This window comes from Sinocyclocheilus grahami, unplaced genomic scaffold, assembly GCF_001515645.1.
Source record: "Sinocyclocheilus grahami isolate Dianchi unplaced genomic scaffold, SAMN03320097.WGS_v1.1 scaffold55.1, whole genome shotgun sequence".
Taxonomy (NCBI): Eukaryota; Metazoa; Chordata; class Actinopteri; order Cypriniformes; family Cyprinidae; genus Sinocyclocheilus; species Sinocyclocheilus grahami.
The window spans coordinates 77568-100239 of NW_015505234.1; the positions used below are offsets into that span (position 1 = coordinate 77568).

At 37.9% G+C, this 22672-nt stretch overlaps 1 protein-coding gene across 2 annotated transcripts in view; it reads right to left on the bottom strand.

Annotated features, from left to right (window-relative positions):
* gnao1a (guanine nucleotide binding protein (G protein), alpha activating activity polypeptide O, a) overlaps positions 1-22672 on the bottom strand; it is a 137628-nt gene that overhangs the window by 36861 nt on the left and 78095 nt on the right. The window lies entirely within an intron of this gene.

Sequence of the window (22672 nt, forward strand, 5' to 3'; positions counted from 1 at the left end):
TGTGTGTGTGTGAACCTGCGTCTGCGCGCCTCTCTCTACAAGCAATGAGGCTTAGTTACTTCAAAAACAGCGATTTTAGCCCCTCATTGCAGAAAAATATAAAGTTGCGAGTCAGTAGCCTGTCGAAGCTATTTTACTAATAAAAGTTTCCGTGCTGTGTTGTCGTTGTCGTGTGCACTAATGTGTGTGCGTGCGTCTATGAAAGCAGCGTAGCCAAGGCTACCGCATATAGCCCGACCCGAACCCGAAGCCATTCATTAAACATTAACCCGAACCCGACCCGAAACCCAAAACCCGAAAGTATTTCGGGACCCGTCGGGCTCGGGTCGGGTAGCAGACCTCTATGTACAGCATGTTGATAGCAAGCCCAAGGTAATGGGTTCGATTCCCAGGGATAATAAGTTGCTTTGCTTAAGCGAGTCTGCCAAATGCATAAATCTAAATAAATTTAAAACAGAACAAAAAGGTCATATGGCCTATATTTAACACAGAGTGAGAGAAAACACACAAGCCCAAAAGGAAAGGCTAAAATTACAGAGGCAAACCCACTATTTCATCAAGTGGTTAAAGAGTTATGTCTCTATGGCAGAGAGGGAAAGCCCATGACAGAAATTTGATGGTGTAGATGACTGACGCTGTATGTTCCACAGAATGGCACTATATGCAGTGATGACCGTTCATCTCCTGCCTTTATTATCTCAAGACAGTGAGATGATCATATTATCATCAAGATAGACAGACACACGCAGATCAGCATCATTAAGCAGCTGCTGGGTTTGTCTGGGTCACACGCAATAAGAAAGTCACATTAGGAGAGACTGTCATATGGCTTTGCGGCAAAAAAACATAGAAAGAGGCCTGTGTTTGTCACATGGGTCAGGTCCTGCTGAGGCCTGCACTGACTAATATTATAGTCCTCTAGGAGACTGAATACAACACCAGATAGATGACAAACTACTGACTCATAAAGATGAGATGATTGGATCTGATATACAAGAGGAACACTGTAAGTAACGAGCATCCTACTGCACATCTACATCTTTTAGTGTTTACTACATTAGTGTTTACTATTGTCATTTTGCATTATTGACACACTATTTTCCTAATTAATGCTGTTCAGTTGCTTTGACACAATCTGTATTGTTAAAAGCGCTATATAAATAAAGGTGACTTGACTTGACTTGACTTTTTAATCTGTCGACCTTGTGAAAAAGCAATACACTGTATCTTAATTCTAAAGAGTACATTTTATATAAATAATATACTTTAAATAATATACTTCAGTGCAAAATGAATTTAACATTTTCAGACAACTTAACTGCACGTTGACTGCAATTAAATGAAAATAAATTATAGTTTCGATTTCTAATACATGCAATTACCTAAATTTTAGAGTGTTTTTCGGACCCACTAATGTAGGATTAAATAGGATAGATTACTACTTTGGAATATGGTAAAAGCATACCATCTAATGTACTGACAAGAATTTATGGTAAACTAAAATATAATTTAATGTAATTTCTATTGAAACTTGTATTGTATGTTAACTTTAAATGTAATATCAAATGACCATCTAAAGTTAAAATTATAATCAGCAACTTTAGATGTGCTGCAGTGTTAATCAACACATTCAGGCACAACAAAAAAAACATTAAAACATGATTATTTAAAATGTACTTCAGTCAAAGTAAATATGTAATATTTTACCAAATATTTGAGTGCACTAATTTTTTCATTTATTAGGGTACCTAGAAATTAGCTTAGCAACATGCTAACATCAAACTCTGGGTGCGACTCAATCAGTTCCCTAGTTCAGTAGTCAGGGCACTGATCAGGGAGTCGGCCATTTTAAGGGCTGTCTCAATCGAGAAATCCTTCTAGTGCACCGGAACATTCGCTCCCTGAAAAATCCCATAATGCACCACAAAAACCAGGGAGCATCGGTGCTCACTATACTCCCTTACTGGAAATTACATCACATTTCTGAAGCGCGAAATATAAACCACACGAGCCAACTCGATAAATATAATGATACGCGATAGAAGATTTGTAGAGACAAACCTTTATTTTTAGTATATTTCAACATAAGCACATATCGCTAGACAGGTAATGAATACATCTAGTTAACATTTATCTAGTCAATTTGGCTGAAATGTTGAAAGAACATGTAAAAGAACAATGTGTTTAAAGAGAATAAAAATAATATCAAAAAGAGATTGGTCCTGCCTGTTGTTGATTAATTCCAGTGGTGATGTTCTACAATGTTGTCCGTTGACGTTGTATGTACTGCGTAGTCATGTCACCGGAAACTGAGTAATCACTGTCACAAGCAGTGACCGAATTCATGTACACGATATACTGATTCACGAACTCTGGAGCTAGGGAGCTGATTGAGACGCAACCTCTACTGAAATCAATTGCTAGCTGCTTTTTGAGTCGCTGATTTATGAGTTTCCATGACAAGTCAGTATGCTGCCCTTAAAATGCAGCTGCCTATGTAGGCGGCATGCAGCTCACTATGTTTTGAAATATAGCTCCAGATTATATGCATGCTATATTACACAAACTATATAGTGTGAATTATGTAATACACTCGCCTTGAACATGATGTGTGTGAGACCTTGGATCAAAAACAGCTAAATCTTGCTAAATATGCTTGGAGGATATTTCCCACGATTCCAAAGCAACACAAAAAAATGGTATCGCAACATAAACGGCCTCCTTTTGATGCTCATCTACATTACAATGACTCAGCTGATGAAGAGTGCCACTATGGAAGGTGTTTCGTTAAGCTAAATACAATTTGTGCCGAGCAAGGCCAACAGAAAATTATCTTCCTTTGGTAATGCTCAGCACTTGAGATAATAGCCACAAGGATGAAACAGCAAAAGATAGATCATGTCTTTAGTTTTCATACTACGCTACTGTCCTCATTATTTTCATTCCCTGCCCCCTCCTATATCAGTTCACTGGTCTTAACATCTTTCTTGTACTTCACAGTTGTTATGTCATAGTCATAAGCAAGCAGTCTGGATGATGGGAAAGCCTTTGGCTTCTGTTGACATGAAGCATAATCGAGGCAACACAGAACTCGACTCAATCTGCTTTTGACTTGCCCCTTTATACTCCGTCCCGTGATTATCATCTCTCCCTTTTCCTTTCATAGTACCCCTCCCTTTTGCTACACTCCTCCGCATCATGTGACAAGCCATCTCCAGTTACTATGGTTACTGGGCTTTTCTTTGGGAATGTGATTGCAGATTTGGTGTTCTCTCTTTCGTTTTCTCTGTATCTCAGCCTCCCCTCCCACTTTCTCACTCTATCTCCTCCCTTCTCTCTCTCTCATCTCCATCTCTCTGTATTTTCCTCCCATGGCAGCTGTTGAATTATTGATTTGATGAAATATTAAGCTGTTATTCTGCTCTCCTGCTGACGGCTCCAGTTGTGGCCTAATCACAGGAGGTCCTGAAAGCCCAGAGCAGAGACCACACCTCTGCCAATTTATTAACCATCACAGACGCCCGTCATCTAGGAGGCCACACCCACTTGGCACTGTAAACCAACCGAAAGCTTTCTCTCTTACATCAACTGCATCAACATTATTCACATCAGTCATTTCCATTACATGCCATGTAGTTATTGAAGAAGGAAATCAATGTTCCTTGAGCAATAAGGCCATTTTAAGATCAATTTCTTCTTTTCTTTCATTAAGTGGCATCCACAAACCCCTAATCCATCTCTGTGACTGGCTAATGTCTGTCTGCTGAGAATGAAAGGTTATTGGACTTTTCAGTGCCATGTCAATACTAGAAAAAAATGTAACAATATCTTTCTGCTATATCAGTAGTACCAAATGCTGTCAAAAAAAATAATAATTACTTATAATTATTTATGATAATTGCAATAATTTGTGATGTAATTTTACACAATAATTTAAATGTGATTTAAATGTAATTTTAACTTTGTTTACTTTTGTATTTATGTTTAAATTCTGAATATCTCATCTTAATATTTGATACTGTTATATACATGAAATACGTCAAACACTGTTATTTATTTGGCTTACTTAAACTATTGCTAATTAGTTTCCCTTATTTTTTATTTTGTTACTGACCGTTTAGTTGAATAATTGCTGGAAAAAATGTACATTGATTGAATAATTACATATATTTAATATATTTAATAATAGTTATATTTTAATATAAATTGGTGTGTTCAAAGCATACAATATTTTATATTTTTATAAATAAAAATATATATCATATAAATATAATTGTATTTATATATATTTAATTATATCAAATAAAATTTAAATTATACAAATATATTTTAAATTTATATTGAAATATTTAACATTTATATTAATATTTATGTTTTAATATAAAGGAGTGTGTTCACAGCATATTGCTTATGTTTAGTTTTTTTGTAGTGCTGAAATTTATATTGAGAGGTGAATTTTGCTACCATGATAGCTCTTAAGTAAAGAGACATTAAAACTATGTCAGCCTGACCTGGCCGTGTTCTCCTGGAAAATAATGCAGAGCCAAAAAGCATTTCAAAGGGAAGGTGTGCTGTTCCATTACTGAGGCATCAACATCAAAATGTTTCTTTCTCCGTGTCTCTCTTTCCCCTCTGCGTCATCAGGGTTCTTCAGTGACTCGGAGAAAAAGAGAGAGTGACAGACAAAAAAATCTGGGTCAGACTGCCCCTTCCTCTGCTCTATGACCTGCCCTTACTAAACTCTACCTGAAGTGGAGCACACCAACACACTCATCCCACACTGGGGAATTCTCTGTTGGGATTTATGGAGGAATAATTACATTCACATTAATAATTACATTCTAAACCCAGCCCCCCACCTACCATCAGAAGCACTTATCTGATTAATGTCAGGTTTGAGAAAAATTGATTAGTTATGACAGGGAAAAAATTGTCTGATTAAAGAAATAGTTCACCCACTCAGTCATTATTTTCTTACCCTCATGTTGTTGCAAAACTGTGTGTGGTTATATTTTACTTTATAAAACCAAAAGACCAAAGAGTCTCATGAAGTGGTTTGCATACAACTACAGTTAATAATGATATCTGCTAAGGTCCAAAATGGACCATAAATGTAATTCATAGGACTTATGTGCTGTACTCAAGTGCTGCAATTTAAGTCATTGTTCACTGATAATCTTCCTCTCTAGTGACCTTGAGAACTGCTGGGTTTGGATTGAGTCAAGAAACATCATTCATTCATTTATTATTATTAAGAGGTAGTTCACTGTGATTCACACTGTGTTCATGAATCAAAGTTTCACTCTTAGACTCAATAATCAGGTTACAATGGTTCTTAAGGTATTAAAGTGAAACATTCATTTAGGTATTGTACTGACTGATTTATTCACAAATCACACTGAACAATACAATATATTATTGTATAATAGTGTTTTTGTATAATATTTTTATACAATTTATAAAATTTACCAAAAAATCAAATTTGATCTTAAAAGTTATATTCAACAAATGTTCAATGCTTCATTTATAAACTCTGTAGCTGTCAATGCCATACTTTTCTGCATTTTTTCTTACATGCATGTTACTTTTGACAGTTTTCTCTTGTTTTAAATAAATATTTACTTTTTGATAGTCATTATGTGTGTATAAAAGTGATTTTAAAATGAACAAGATTTGTAGGTTTAATGTCTAGCTCGATTTGGGTTCATTTTAGCCGAGCAGTGTAGTAATTTTAAACCATAAAAAAGCAATCCAGCATGCTGGGTCAAACATAATAACCCAACTTGTTGGGTTAAAACAACCCAGCGCTGGGTTCGTCCCTTTTTGACCCAGCGCTGGGTTGCCAAAATAGCCCAAATTGGGTTGTTTTTAACCCAGCCGTTTTTAGTGTACTGGGGGGTGGGGGGCGCATATTCTTTTTAATGGAAAACAGCTACAAAAAGTTTACTTTTCAATAGATGATAATTGAAATAATTGTTGTATAATTTATTTAATGGAATTTAATGGATAATGTTTGGTTGAACTATCCCTTTAACTTGCTTATGTTTTCTTTTTCTTCGTTGCTGATTTTCACACTCTCATTCTCTTCCACAGGGATACTGACACAGACAAGATGGATCTGTCTTTTTCTGCATACACACTCTCTCTCCACAGGCCTGCAGGTTTGTGTGGAGTCTGCTGAGGCCTGGCATTTATTAAAGTGTGCTGTTCTCTCCTCTCTGCTGCATACCTGATCTGCCACCACTGCAGGTCTCTTTGAACTATATTTATTTTTAGCTGCACGCCAAAATTTTTTTTATCATGCTACAAATACCATGCTTTTAAGACTCTCTGGACCACAACCACCTTCTTTTCCACTATAACCCCTATCAGTGCCATGATCAACACACCGTCACCCAGACCAGCACGCTGCTTAACACACTGTCCTCCCCACCAGTAACCTGATTAACACAGTGTCATCCCCCACTGGCACTAAACCTTTTTTAAAGGGGTCATCGGATGCCACATGCACTTTTACAAGCTGTTTGAACTGAAATGTGTGTTGGCAGTGTGTGTACACAACCACCCTATAATGATAAAGATCCACCCAGTGTTTTTTTTTATCTTGTTAAATCATTTCCCCTTTCTCAAATCGAGCCGATCTCAGATGCCTGTCTGTGTGATGTCACACAGATAGGCCCCTCCCACGATTGTTTGATTGACAGTTGCATTTCAGCACAGACCGGACTGGTGTCTTACCTTAGACCCGCTCTGAGTGAGCTGTCATCAGTCTACCATTGTTTCGATGCCGGAGTAGATGTAGACAAGAATGTCTCCTAAGCGATTGAGGTGTTCTGTTGTTGGATGTAATAATGAACATAGCAGTAATCATTTACTCCCGACATCTGAGCCGCTGAAGACGCAGTGGATTACATTTGTTTTTGAAGGGAATGCAACCCCCGATCTACCTAAATGTGTCTATCTTTGCGTGAATCATTCTTGAACAAACTTCACGTCCAGAAGGAGTGAGTGTACGTTTTTTTAATGAATCTTTACAAATCGCCTTTCCTAATAACGTGCTAGTTAGCAAGTTTCACGATGAATGCGGCTAAAGTTTACAGTCTCTCAGAGAGCGGCTTGGAAGAGAGGGGTGGGGTGAGCAGAGCTCATTTGCATTTAAAGCAGCATGCAAGAAAACAGCTTGTTTTGAAAAGAGCTGTTTTTGACAGGGTAAACAGTGTTGTTTTACACTACCATTGAGAAATTTAACCAAACTATGTTACAGAATTTTCATTAAGACCCTAAAGAATCTTATCAACTTGTGGAAAATGGGCATCCGATGGCCCCTTTAAGGCTTTCAGAGCCATATGCATGTGGTGGTGGGATTTTGAGAAAAAAGGTAAAAATGATAGTAAAGATGATACAATAGATTTCTACTTCAAATAAATGCTGTTCTTTTGTACTTTCTGTTCAGCTAAGATTAAAAAAATACTGTACCACAGTTTCCATATTTCATTAAGCACCACAATCCTTTTCAGCTGTGATAATAATAAGAAATGATTGTTGAGCACATAATCAGAATACAAAAATTATTTCTGAAGGATCATGTGACACTGAAGACTGGAGTAATGGCTGCTGAAAATTCAACTCTCCTATCACAGGAATAAATTACATTTTAAGATATATTAAAATAGAAAACAGTTATTTTAAATTGTAATAATTTCACAATATTGCTGATTGTTTGCTGCGTAGCTGACGACTGGGTCCCCATGCTATTGCTAACTGCACATTATCGCCAACAACGCATGAAATGGGCCCAAGATCATCAAGATTGGACCATGGATGAGTGGAAGAAAGTAGCCTGGTCTGACAAATCAAGATTCCTGGTGCATGAAGTCGATGGCCGAGCGTGGATATGCCGATTACCAACAGAGGCTAAGGCACCTGGATGCACTGTTGGGCGAACACAGGTCGGAGGCGGTGGTGTTATGCTGTGGAAATGCTGTGTGTTTTCTTGGGACACTTTAGGCCCCATTATCCCAATAGCACAATCCCTGACAGCTGTCAGGTATCTGAACATCGTTGCGGGCCAAGTGCACCCATTCATTACCAACAGGATAATGCGCCATGCCACACTGCCAGAATTGTCAAAGAGTAGCTCGAGAAACATCATGGTGAATTTCTGTTAATGCCTTGGCCTCCAAATGACATGACACGAATGCAAATCGAAAAGCTTGTTCGCACTTCATCGCCACCACCCCACAATGTATGGGAACTGGAGGACCTGCTGTTGACATTATGGTACCAGATACTCCAGGAGATCTATCGGCACCTCGTCGAATCAATGAGTCACCGCATGGCTGCTGTTTTGTGGGCTAAAAGAGGTCCTACAGGCTATTAGATAGGTGGTCATAATGTAATGGCTCATCGGTGATTCAATCTTGAATGTTAACAGTACCAATCAAATCAGGTCTGGCCACAACATCTCATTATATGGATGGTGTTCAGGCTTCAATTTACTCCCAGTGCAGACCTCCTAAGGAGTCCTAGTTGCCAGCATGTATAGCAGCCAACAAGATGCTGAAACTATTTTAAACAGAGTCTGCGAATAACACCAGAATAAGGAGCTGTTCACACGGAACATGTTTTTTCCATTCCAATGCGCTACTTTTCCATAGTTTTTCTATGTAAACATGTATGACCGTTTAGCTTGCGTCTTTTGCAGCGCCTTGCACATAAGCACTGCGTTTTTAAGACACCGTGTCAAGACAAGACGTCATACTTAATAAAATAGACTGTAGTTCCTAATATGGTGTAATATCTCATTTGTATTCCCTACCACTAGATGGCAGACATGTAGTACTTCGATTCTAGACCAAAATTACGTCATGTTCCTATTCAAAGTGTTCAAGGAAATAGCAGAGCAAGTGAGCAATCGTGTCATTGATGCGGAAGCAGTTCAGTTCATAGCGTGCGAGTAAATTGTGAGATTTGTGAGAGAAAATCGCCAAATGGCTAATAAAAATTTGTACCGTGAGGATGTGTTGCAAATGTTATTCGCCGATTCTGACTCTGAAGGGGAATATTTGCCTTTTGGAAATGACGATCGGTCGTCTAATAATCGCGCCTCTCCTGGTACATCTTTGCAGAGCAATAGTGACGCCGTGCAATGCAAGAGTGTTCACGAAGCACAAACAAGTGATCATTTCGACCCTTTGCCCCAAAGAGGTGGGAGTGGCCGCGGTACACAGTGCAGTCAGTGTGGGGTAGGTCTGTGCGCTGTGCCATGCAATGAGAGGCACCATACTCTCAAGAACTATAAACTGTGTCACCTATATACCTGATTGGGCAGATAGCTGGTCAACCGATAAAAAAATAGGCACATGCATTTTACTATGGCACAGTAATATAGTAATAATTTACTACTTTCTCCTGTTTTACTGTTAATTTCCTCTTTTCCTGATCATTTGGAATGAGGATAATTTTTTTTTTTTAAAAACATGCAAATAAGTTCAAACATCAATTCAAAATCTACTATTTCCTGAATATTATGAAATTAAAGATGGCCGCCTCCTGATGACGCCATAATATGCAAATTAGATGAGTATATTTACATCCCACATAAACTTTCGGTCATGCCCAACATTTTTCAAATTTACAGTAGATCTCTATCTTTAAGCCCTTTCAAGCCACAAGCTTTTGAAATCTTGATGTCAAAATCCAGCATTTTTCCAAAAATCCCTGGCGCCTAAAGGGTTAAAATTATTTAAACTTTTACACGCAGTGCTGCTCATCAATGTCAGTTCCAAAGCAGTGGATCAATCAGAAGAATTCGGAGGTGGGGCAACAATGCTCAGAAGGTCTTCAAATTGCTGGGTATTAAGCCTAAAATACACTTTAAACCTAGCGCCATCTAGCTTCAGCTCTTGAACAAGCCGGTGGTATTACCCGTATTTATGTCTGTGTCGGAGGATGGGGTGAACCCAACCAGATCTCTGTCCTTTTGTTCTCTGAGCAGCAACACCTTTTTTATCTATGACAAATGCCATAGCCAGTGCAATTATTTTCTTGTTTTCCATGTCAAAACTCGTATCTATCAATTTTGCTATTTGCCTATTTCTATTAGTTCCGTTATTGTCGTTATTGCATCACGTCTCAAAAGCGCGTCTCGAGACCCTCGCGTTCTACACTGCACTTTTTTTTAAACCATTCCTGAGCGCTGCGTCTCGCGTTTTTAGATGCAAAGACGCGTTCTGTGTGAATGGCCCCTAAGACATCAGGGTGCGGCTCCAGGTCCAGACTGTAGTAAGAGCTTTAATGGCTTAGTAATTAGTCTGGGCTCAAGGTGCTCGCACAGGAAGAGAAGTAAGGAAGAGACTGACTTAAGCTGAAATGAGGCTGACAAATACACAAAACATATCGCCGCCCCAAAAGAATCCCTGGGGGTTGGCATGTGGCAAGGGAACAGTGCCACTGTGTTTCTCATTAGCTGCGGCCTCGTTGGGTCATTACAGTGGGTTATGCTAATTGTGGGTGGAATCTCTAGGCTGTCATGAGGTTTGTAAAGGGCACTTGGGTGTGTTTTGAGAATTTGGAGGTGTAATACCAATTACACAGATGTACTGATCTTTAGGCTTCTGCATCAAGTAGTGATTGGTGTAGCTTTCTAAAGCTGTTTTTCAGTCTTCTTAACATGGCTTACATTGCTCTCCCTCAACAAAAAACAAGTAAATTAACAGCATTATTTATAACAAACAAGATAATTACAATAAATGTAAGAGAGATAAAAAAGAGTGTATAAATAAGAAAAACAGAGGCACAGAGAGCAAGAGAAAGAAAAGTAATGGCATAAATAAAGCCCATAAAGGAAGGATAAAATGGCATGGATGCAAACCCAGTCTTCCACTCCAAGTGGCCGATGAGCAGCATCTCTACGGCAACTGGTGGTTTCCTAGCAGCGCAACACTGCTGATGGAAAAATGAATGAAAATCTACCCACTGTGATAGAAAGTTCATAATAGAAAAAAAAGATTAGTAGTATAGGAAACACAGAAAGATGATATGTTCCTGTCCATTTTTAATGAGACAAACAGCATAAATTAAAAATTAAAGAGAAAAAAAATATGATAAAATAACTAGGCAATAATAAATCACATTCACACCCCCACGAGCGTGCAAAAACAGACACGCTATCATGAACTGAAGAAGAGCACCTTGTTTGATGGGAGGCCTAAATATAAATGTAGCCTGACTGATTGCATTAGTTTGATAATGATAAAACTCATTAAGATAAGGGTTGTTGAATTAGATTAGCATACTGTCACAGTCTGTCGGATGAGAAAGCACACATTGTGTTGCTACTGTAAGGATGCTAACACTGCTAGCTATAAATAACCGAGCAAATCAAAGCACTCCATGAAACACTTTCCTGATGAGTACGTGTTAGGCAGACAAAAACACATATATTCACAATTACATGTGCCATTTAGATTAACATCAGGTTCACAAGATTTATATGCACATTTATTTGGCATGTATGCAGGCTGCAAAGAAAAAGCTGCACACAGACAAACAAAATTAAATGAAAGGGTATTTCTTTACATATTTTTCTAATATGTAGAGACTTTTATTTTGAAGGGCTAGAGTTAAAGATAACCGTTACCATTCCCGTTGATCGCAATAGCACTTCTTTGGCCTGCAGACCCTTTGTGATCGTTTGTGATATAAAATCCATCATTGCTCATGATTGCTGGCTTGTTTTACTAGTAAACTCACTAAGAGTGGTAACCATTAACAACCATCAGCACATGCTTATATAATTTTATTCTGGATTATCATGGTTATTGAGGCCATCTCATCAATCTGTTCATTAATCTTTGATATGTGCTCAGTCTGTACATCGTACAGTACACTGCCTTCTCATTCACATTCCATAAAAATTTGCAGTTCCCTCTGCAGAGGCTTCAGAGTGATTAGAGTGGTTTATTTTTGACGTTTACAGTGTGGTCACTGGCTAATCTGTAAATCATTACACAAAATTACTGCAAACTCAGATTATCTGTGGCCTTGTTGAAATCCATTCAATCTGCAAGGTGACTGGATTAAGATATTTAGGATTAATGCTTTTTTGTTGTTTTTCACTCGTTCGGTGTGACCGTTATTGATTAATCTGTCTGACTTGGTAAATGGACGATCTTAAATTCACCTACCTGCATTAGGGATTATTCTCACCTCATTCTATTTACGCTGACATTTTAATGTTTGAGGCTTATCCATTTGCACTTTTTGTATATGTCTTATTTTCAGTAAAGTGATTGTTGCTATTACTAGATAATGTTATGATCTAAGCATCTTAATATAAATTAAATGTACAGAAGCAATGTACATTGATGAAACACAAGCAGAATGAATTATGTGTATCATTCATAAAACTATTCTTATGTGAAAATCAAAACTAACTTGCAAACAATTTCCAATAAATAAATAGTTTTGGTAATGTTTCTTAAATGTATGTTAAAAAATATGAATAAAAACTCTTATGTATTTGTGTGTGTGAAATTTATATACAGTATATTATATTTGAACACGAGTCCCTTGAACATTAAACAAAAATTATGCCATTAGAATGACACACCGTACACTATTGTTCATTAAAAAATGTAATTGTTGTGATCAGAAAAAGTTCTTAAAAATATCTTATACTCATCAAGGTTGCATTTATTTAATCAAAAATACAGTAAAAACAGTAATATTGTGAAATATTATTACAATTTAAATAACTGTTTTATATTTTAATATATTTAAAAATTGAATTCCTGTTATGGCAAAGTTTAATTTTCAGCAGCCATTAATACAGTCTTCAGCCATTACTTGCCTTTGCTGTGACTTTTGAATAATTTAATTGTCCTTACTGAATAAAATATACATTTATTTCCAAAATAAATAAAATGAAAGAAAAAGAAAGAAAAAAAAAATCTTAATGATCTCAAACTATTGAACAGTAGTGTAAATGTAAATATTTGACCCCTTGTAGTCTTATGTTGCCGAGGGTACCAAGTGAGCTAAGACTGCCTCTGAAAAAATAGGTGCAAGACATCCCCGGATAGTGCCCTTAGTGAAATTCAAATACAGAGCAAATGATGCAAGATACGAAAGGATGAAAGGAAAATAGATGAACAGATAGACAAATCTTGCAGATACCTGAGAGAGAGAGAGAGAGAGAGAGAGAGAGAGAGAGAACTGCACCCTTGGAAGAAAGGCTGCAGGCTCAGCTTGGCTCACTTCTGCTATCTGTGTGTTAAATGGCTAGAAAGCGGCAGCTCTGCACCAGCCGACTCACTGACTGGGTGCTTTTAATGCACATATCCCCCCTTTATCTTCCATCCTTTTTCTGTTCTCACCCCCTCTTCCATCCCCTCCCCCTCCAGCCATTACTGGTATTCAATGCAGCTCTATTGAGCCTGTACTAGGGCTGAACGATTTTGGAAAATAATCTAATTGCGATTTTTTTTTTACCAATATTGTGATTGCGATTTAATATGCAATTATTTTTAAAGCTCTTTTCATGTTCTGTATTATTCGACAAAGACAAGCAATAAATCATTGTATAGTATGACCAACACAATATTAGGTAGATTAAACATAATAAATCCCTTTTCAAGAACTACAACGAACAGCTCGTTTGGACTACAGCGTTGGTTTCCGGGATTTGTGATATCACAAAGCGGCTCATTAGAATAGCATTAAAAATAATTCCCGCCTACAGAAATTTGAGTGGTTGGGGGGTGGGGAGGGGCGAGGTTGTGGTTAGAACGCTTGGTTGAGTGAGTGCATCAGACAAGACGATGAAGAAGAGCTGCTGTGCTGTAGCGTAAAATTTTCAGCATGTCTAGAACAATTCTTACAAGTACAACACGACGTAGCTGGGCGCCGCAGACAGACGCCGGAAGCTGCCGCCGTTGTGCCTACACTCATAGAAAATAATGTATTCGAATTTTAAAGACGTGGCGTGACGCTGCGCTTCTCGTCCGGTGTGCAACCACCTGAAACGCTGTTTTTTTCACCATCCGAAAGCGGATGATGTCAGAAAACAGTGGTTGCAATTTATTTTTTAAATCTGTTCCTGAGCATTATAACCCCAATTTGCTATTGTGTGCTGCGCATTTTACTGAGGACAGCTTCCACAACACGAGGGAGTACAGTGCCGGATTCGCCAAAAGCTTTTGTTGAAAGACGGAGCAAGGGGCGTGGCAGTACTAAAACACCATCTAAGCTGTTTGCCAATCACAACGCACTGGGACAGCTAACCAATCACAACACATTTTGTTTTTCGGAAGGCGGACCTTCATCAAAGCCGGAACTAATCGAGTCGTTTGTGCCAGGCTGGGGAGAAAGGTATTTTAATAATGTAAATTATGTGAAAAATAATGCGTTTTTCGAACCACCAAGCATGAGAGCATGTTCTAGTACACCCCCAAAACAAAATCAAGACTTTGTAAAAGAGCATAATAGGACCCCTATGACAACTACAATCACAGTAGTATATTGACTGATTTGTTGAACTTCCAGCCTTGTAAGCATGTAGGCTAATAATTATTATGACAACATAAAGCACACAAACTAAAGTAGATTGCAGAAATATAAAAACAAATCTGTTGCTTTACCACACTCAGTAATTTAGGTAATTCAAAGTCACTTTAATAAACATAAAGGCCTATGTAAACATGTGGATTGCACTTTTTAAACACTGTCTGTTAACTTTGGACAGACTTTAAATAAATAAAGAAGAATATATACATATATTACCTTATTATATATATTATCTTAAGTCTTCAGTAATGAACTGCATCGTAACACTGTTACTCCGCGTGTAGCACGTGCCAACTTGATGCTTCCTCTGAAGACTGCTTAGATGTGTTCGACTTGAAGCAGCACTGCTTAGACCGATTGGTTCGTGTGATCAAAGTACCGCGAGAGCTATAAGAGAGCGGATGTCTCCTCACACAGTGTCTACACCGGACGCGATCGATCTTCAAGTCGAACACACCTCTTTACTTAATCGCAGCCTCTGCGGTTGAAAAATTTATTTTTTTTCATATCGCTATATTATCGCAAATGCAATTAATCGTTAAAAGCATTTCAGCAATAATGACGTGCGCAGTGACCCGCTCCAGACATTTCCTCCTGTGCTGAGATGGGGTAAGGTCTAAATTTTACAGTCAGCGCTCGCAGATAAGATTTGACTAATCCAAAATGTAATTTTCAGATTTAACAATGCATAAGATTGATAGTTATCATGGCCCACTTAGCCCCTGCTGGCAGATTCTGTAACTACACCAATGGTTCTCAACCAGGGGCTGGGGCCCACTAGGGGGCTCCAGCTTAATTCCAAAGGGGTCTGCAAGACAGCTTAAAATAAGATAAAATATTCTTTAAATTAATGTAAAGCACGTAAACTGACATAAGCTGTCCAAAGACCTGGGAAAGTCATGAAAAAGTATACCGTTCTGAAGGAATAGTCCACCCAAAACTTGTATGTCTTTTTTAAGATATTTTGAAGAATCTTGGTAACCAACAGTTTTGGTTCCCATTGACATCCACTGTATGGACAAAAACTACAATGGAAAAAAATCTAAAAATCAATAGGAACCAATACTGTTCCAATAATATACCTTTTTATATTTGTTTAATATTTGTTTTCTACAGAAGAAAGAAATACATACATCATAAATGAATAAAGAAATGATGTCAGAATTTTCATTTTTGGATGGATGGATGGATGGATGGATGGATAGATAGATAGATAGATGAATAGACTTATTGATTGATTGATTGATTGATTGATTGATTGATTGATTGATTAAAAACATACATAATTTCAATTTGTGATTACTGTTTTTTTTAACAGGAAATATTTCTGATAGATTAAAAAAATTACATAATTTCAATTTGTGATTACTGTTTTTTTAACAGGAAATATTCTGACAAAAACTAGGAGTGGTAATATCTGAATAAAATATTGAAATTTGAAACTTCCACATCATTGCATTCTGTTTTTATTCACAAGTTGTACAGTGTCCCAACTTTTTTGTAATCAGGTTTGTATGTATGTTATTCTATATATGGATGTATATTACCACTCCTAGTTTTTTGTCAGAAATATCTTGGCCGACCTTCGAATATTGTCTTTGGACCTTAGAATCAAAAAGCTTGAGAATTACAGAACTACACCATTTTATTCCAACAAACATCTTTCTCTATTGAGGGACATTCAAAAGTAACCCTGTATTTTGAAAAACATTTTATGAATCATAAATATGTCATGATATTGCAAAAGCTTTTTTTGCCAGTGGCAGGTTTGTTTTGGAGTTAAATATATGGACTTACATAACTCTAGTTTGTTGGCTTTCACGTCACAGCTCAGAATAGTTGCTATTGTATGCATTCTTGTAATGCTATCACCTGATTAGCACTGTAATGACATCATTTTCTCCAAAGCAAATATTTTTGTCACATTTATAAATAAGATTATTGGCTCAAAAAAAACCTGGATGGGGAAGTGCCCAATAATCATGTACTTCCCAGTTGCCACAAACTGCCACTGAAATGCATGGAAATGCTAACAGATAGGTATTATAGATGTCCTTGTCATTTACCGCTGCAAATCAATACTGTGTATTTCTGTGGATGTCTTGACTACCTTAATACCACGTCGTTTCTGTTTTCCTCTCACTGTGTCCCTAAAGGGAACTCTCTTCCTCTGCATTCAATCAGAATGAGTCGATCTGCCTTCACTCTACGGCAGCTTCCATGAACTTTGTCTGCTTGTAAATAATTCAGCATATGTGAATAAGTCAGAAGATCGGCTATAGAGGACCTCACACAGATGGAGATGTAGATATAGGTAGAGATGGGTTTGTTTGGAGTATGCAGCATGTTTACAGCGATCTAAACATTTTGCAGCCTGTCACAAAACAATAGGAGTGAAAACAGTGAAATGGAGAAGACAAGGGAGACAGAGTGAGAGTGCATCCAATCAGTCCATTAGGAGCCCAGACACATTGGGGCCTTCCTCTTGTATCATCTCCCAGTATATCCCACCTCTCTCTTTCTCATCCTCTCCCATCTAATCAATAGATGAGCACTTAGAGTTGGGCATAAAGGGAAGCTGGGGCTTCATTATGGGCCTGGCATCACAGCAACACACCTTTAGGATTTGCATACCGCTCTCAAGAACCAAACAGCCGCACAGAAGTGAAGAGCTTTCACAGAGTGTCTTCAGAATGTTCCCATTAGTAGTGTTGCTGTGAAGGGGAATTTACTGTGATTGTTGATGGGTGCTTGAGACACAACGCTGGTGGGAGGAGCTTGAGCTCCAGCCAGTCACAGCACAGAAGACAAGTAACAGCCTCTTACCTCAGCTCACTTCTCAATTTTACTGGTATTCTCTACCGAAATTCCATATTCAATTTAATAATTAGTGCCGGGGGGAACTCCTGTACCCATTTGTCCTCATTGCTTACTTAGGTAATATGAGTATGTTAATTTCATGCATTAAGTCCATTAAAAGCTCAAATACAAATAGATTTACATGGAAGGGTGTTTTTAATGAGGGGTAAATAAGTATCTTCATTCAAAATATAACACAGAGCAGTGTGTCATAGCCCAAAAATGGGTCACAAGTCTGATAGGATTTCGTACAACAGAGGGGAAAAAAATGTAAATGCAAATAATAACCAAACTTAAAAAGGATGCATAGTTAGGATAGCAAAATAAAAAAAGGATCATTAACTTTTAAAAGTGAGAGGTAATGCTTCCTATATGATTTGATGCAGATCAAATACCTGGCTTTTGTTTGCTGTAGCAGTTGGCAGCGCTCTGCAGAGCAGCCTAAATCAACATCTAAGATAAGTGAATGCTCTTTTAATGCACCCGGCCGTTATCAGAGTCAGTCAGCGCTGTGTACGTGTTGTTTTGTAACTTTCAACTTGTAAAATTAGGATGAGAAAAGTGTGAGTCGGTAATTTGAAATAAGGTGGAGAAAAGAAAAAAAAAAACACGAGCGACGTCATCAGAAGCAGGGTGGGCGGAGTTAATGCACACGCACGTGATAATGGATACATGAGTGATGTGAGTTATTATTGATTATTTTTTAAATAATATTATGAATGAACCGTCTTGTTGTTATATCTAAAATTTTTGCTCAGACTCGGCTCAGAGAGCACAGAGATGATAGCAAATAAGTAAAGCTAACGTCAGCAGCCAGGCACTGGACGAGCAATCGTTATTATAATCCAAAAGGTCAAACAGTCTAAATTATTATGCAAGTTTACTCGAGATACAAAAAATGCAAAACTGCAAAGTCGCATTTGTCATCCTTCACCGTGACAGCAAGTGGACTTTTGAAACTGGAATAATGAGTGGATTACACATTTCAATTGGCAAAAGAGGACTAACACGGATGGAACTTTCTTGGCAAGGAGGATTGTGTGCATCACAGTCAGGTATAAGGGAGAAGGCTTCTTACATTAGGTAAGACAAAAAGTTTAATGTTTGCAACTTGTTTATCGACTTAATAAACGTTAATAGCAATTTGCTGTGGAATATGTGCCGATCGGGTCCAGTCGGGTCTGTGTCTTCCCGGCCCGGTTCGGGTCCATCTTTCAAATAATTGATGGTCCACGTCGGTTCCGGGTAGTACATTTTTGACATTTCTCGGTTCTGCACGGGCCCGGGTCCAACTTTCAAAATAATAGACGGGTCCGGGTCGGTTCAGTGTAGAACATTTTTGTGACCCGTGTAGACCTCTAGAGTAGACTACAATGCCGGCTGTTCTGACTCACAGACTGTAAGTAAGTTTTTTATATTTAAAGAATTTGCCACTGACGATTCAAATGCGAGTTTTGGGCAGTGTAGAGTAGCACTTGTTGTTTGTCATTTCTCTGATCACAAATGCAGACATGGTTTTATGTTTAAGCAGCGCGATGCGATGCAACGCGTAAAAAGACAGTATAAGTCATTATAATCCGTAATTATGTCCCCACTGGATGCAACAAATGCCTCGTTTATAATGGGTTTTAATGTTTTTGTCTGGTCGCTCCGGCCGGACAAGGCATCACAATATGGCAAGGGGCGTAACATTTCCGTCACAGGCTTGAGGTATTCGGCCAATCACAAAGCACTGGATAGCTGGCCAATCAGAGCACACCTCACTTTTCATACCGATGAGCTTTGTAAAAATTGCTTTTCAGAAAGGCGGGGCATAGAGGAGAAACAATAATGTACAGTATGTGGAAAATAATGTACTTTATTTTACCTTAAACCGCATAAACACATTTCATTACACCAAATACACAAAATAATGTTCTTTTTAGCAACATCACATGACCCCTTTAAGAGTTATCGCTATGATTGTTTCAGTTCCGAGTGAAATGCATTATGGGTAGTGTAGTTCGGAGAAATTTGTTCGTGTGACATGTGCTATCGTGTGTTGCGTAATTCAGAAAACGGAGAAAGAATGTTTATATTCTGCTTTATTTGTTCAAGTCAGTCCACCCAGAAGTTTGGGCACTGTAACCCTGATAACTTTATCTACACGAGAGAGTAAAATGGCATGCATCGGCTAACTTTGTCAGTCTCATCATTGCACAAACATGAATTAACAAGCTGTTATGCTGCCACTGGGACTGATGAAGTGTAGAAAGTAACAGCAGATATTTACTAATATGACTAAATTATGATATTTGCTCAGGTGGATGCTGGGGTCTTATCTATCGGATTGCAATGTATATCTATTTTGTTAATTAACATTACACATAGTGCGTGTCTAATTAGAGTTAAGCCAGTTGGCCTGGTAGCCCAGGCACACATAGTCATAGACCCTTATTGTTAAGCTGGTCGGCGTGGTAGCCAAGGCTCACATAGTCGTAGGCAGGGATTGGCAGTATTTATGATACATGTATTTCAAATACAAAATAGTATTTTGTAATTTGTATTTGATAGGGTTGATGAAAATGGCTTCGTATTTTGTATCAAAATACTTTAGTGTTTTGTATTTTTGTAGTTTTAAAATACTGTAAAATACTTTGTAAGAAGTCTACATGATGACATCATAAAAATGAGGCCTCTAATGCGTGCCTACTCAATAGGCTAGTTTGCCCAGACTTGTTAAGATCAGCAGAAAATTGATATGGAAGAAGTTGGTCAAGGTAAGAAACGTGCAGGCTGCCAGCTTTCCATCAATGTTTTTGCATAAATTGCTATCATTTTTAACAGTTCATGTTAAGTTTGTGTTCGTTTTAGTAGCCTAGGCTAAATAGTTTAGCAATTTACATAATGTTCTTGAAAACTATTATACCGAGCAGCAGCACCACAATTAACATTAACTTGCTACTTTCAGCCTATGTTAAGTTCGTCGTTTGTACACGAAAAAAAATTATAATACAGCGTTTCAGTGTTGTACAACATTACATTTTAATGGCACGATATTGGTGTAATGGTCTAAACTCGCGTGGAGCAGCAGCATTTACTGTGAGCCGCTCTGAGACACGGATATGACCGCGTGTGAAAGAGCATAGCAGAGCTGCACACGGCAGTGTGTATTGTAAAACCTGTTTCACACCGCACCGCACATCGGCGTGAATGTTAATGAAAGACGCCTGATACACCGCACGCTGCAGCAGAGCAGCAGTGTGCATTTTTTTTCCCGGTATGCATGTTAACGAATTAGTGCTTTTACACCGGACTTTTTACGGAATGTAAACGCAATAACCCGCTTTCTGTCGGCTTATTGAAGTGCGAATGTGTGATACGTGACAGGAACGCATCGTTAGTGCAGATTTAAGCGCATCTAGACCGAGCAAACGTCTTGCAGTAAAGAAAGAAGAAAATATATCACAAAAGCAGACTTTTTCATGACTCAGAACATGATAAAAATGTGTTCTCATCTCGTGCAGCAGAAGTAGAAGTGGTTCAGTCACAATGTTGCGTTTATAACTGCATGAAAGGATAATATATGAGCTGTAAGTTTCCCGACATGTTGCAAGTTGACAAGCTTAATTTAACATCACAACTGACAAATGTATGGAATACTCGGAGTCAGATACGCAAATGATTATATTTTGACGTCACTACAGGGAAATAACCTGATTTATTAATGAAGTCATGTAAACGCAGCTTACTTGCGTTGTCAGGTTACTGATGTGCATGTAAACAGGGAAAACTGGGTATTTTAATAAGCTGATATTTGCTGATATCAGCTTACTGGTGTGCATGTAAACGTGCTAATTGACTGTCAAAAGGAGGGATTTGACATCTTTGGAGCAGTATCCCCAAGCACCTTTTTTGTGAGGTTTAACATGATCATCCCATCCTCAGCTCCAGCAGAGCGTTTATTTTCCTTTGCTGGACTGATCAACCGGCCCCATCGACGATGCCTAAATGCTGCACTTTTTGAAAAACGTGTTGTGCTTAAAGGCATCAGTAGCTAAAGAGACCTCTGCAATGTAGTCCACAGGCTACACACACACTCATTCAATACACTCCCTCACACACACACACACACACACAAACAAACTTACTTTCTCACCCACATTCACACATAAGTTTGACTGTTTCTGTTAGAACCTTTCAAATGTTTTGGAATACCTGCTCTGTAGTATTCTCTTTTGGATTATAAGTAAATGTTCTTACTACACTATTAATGTGTATGTGTCCTCTATACTTCTATGGCTCTCAATAGATTCAGTGGTTGGAGTTGGGTTAATACTACTTGACAAGTTCTGTTGCTACATTCCGATTACGTTTCTAGCTACATTTAAAAACAAAACATATTGATCATTTAATAATTGTTGAAAAGCTCAAATGTTTGTTTTCAACTTCCAAATAGATGCCCAATGATTGATAAATAAATGTTTGATTGCTGAATATTGTACCCTAATTGAAGTAGCTGTTTAGTAGGATCATGATTTTGCATACCATTGCATACCTGACACAAAATATATTATAATATTTATGATTAACATTCAAATGATTAATTAGTTAGAAACTTGTTGCTATGAATTCAGGTGCCATCAGTTGTCTTCTTATGAATGACTTGTTTGTCATTAAATCAGTGTTGCTGATGCAAAGCAGGCCCTTCCTTACCAAACACCAAGTAACTAAATTAGGATACAATTATGAGTCATTCGCAAACTGTTAAACATTAAACTGTTGGTTACTTTAAAACGAACCTTCATCTGGGAGATCACAGGGATATGTGAATATTTGATCTGTTAACTGATTGCATATGTCAGATTTATTGCATGACTCGGGCCGAGAAAAGCTGTTGCTATCAAACATTGTTTACTTAATCATCTGAGTCAGTACAATGGTGAAGGGATAGATCAAATAGGCCAATTGATGGAAGGTTTGCGAATAAATTTCATGCTTCCTTGTAAAAGTATTTTTAAAATACAAAAATACAGTCGTTTATTTTGATACATGGTATGGCTGCTGTATTTTGTAGTTTATTTTGATACACTTAAAATTAATGTATTTGGTATTTTATTTTAAAATACATTTTGATGTATCTTTGCCCAACCCTGGTCGTAGGCCACTATTGTTAAGCCGGTCGGCGGGGTAGCCAAGGCACTGGTGGTAGCCAGTTGAGAATCACGCTGATAGAAGTGCTCTGTCTCGCGCCCGCTCCACATCT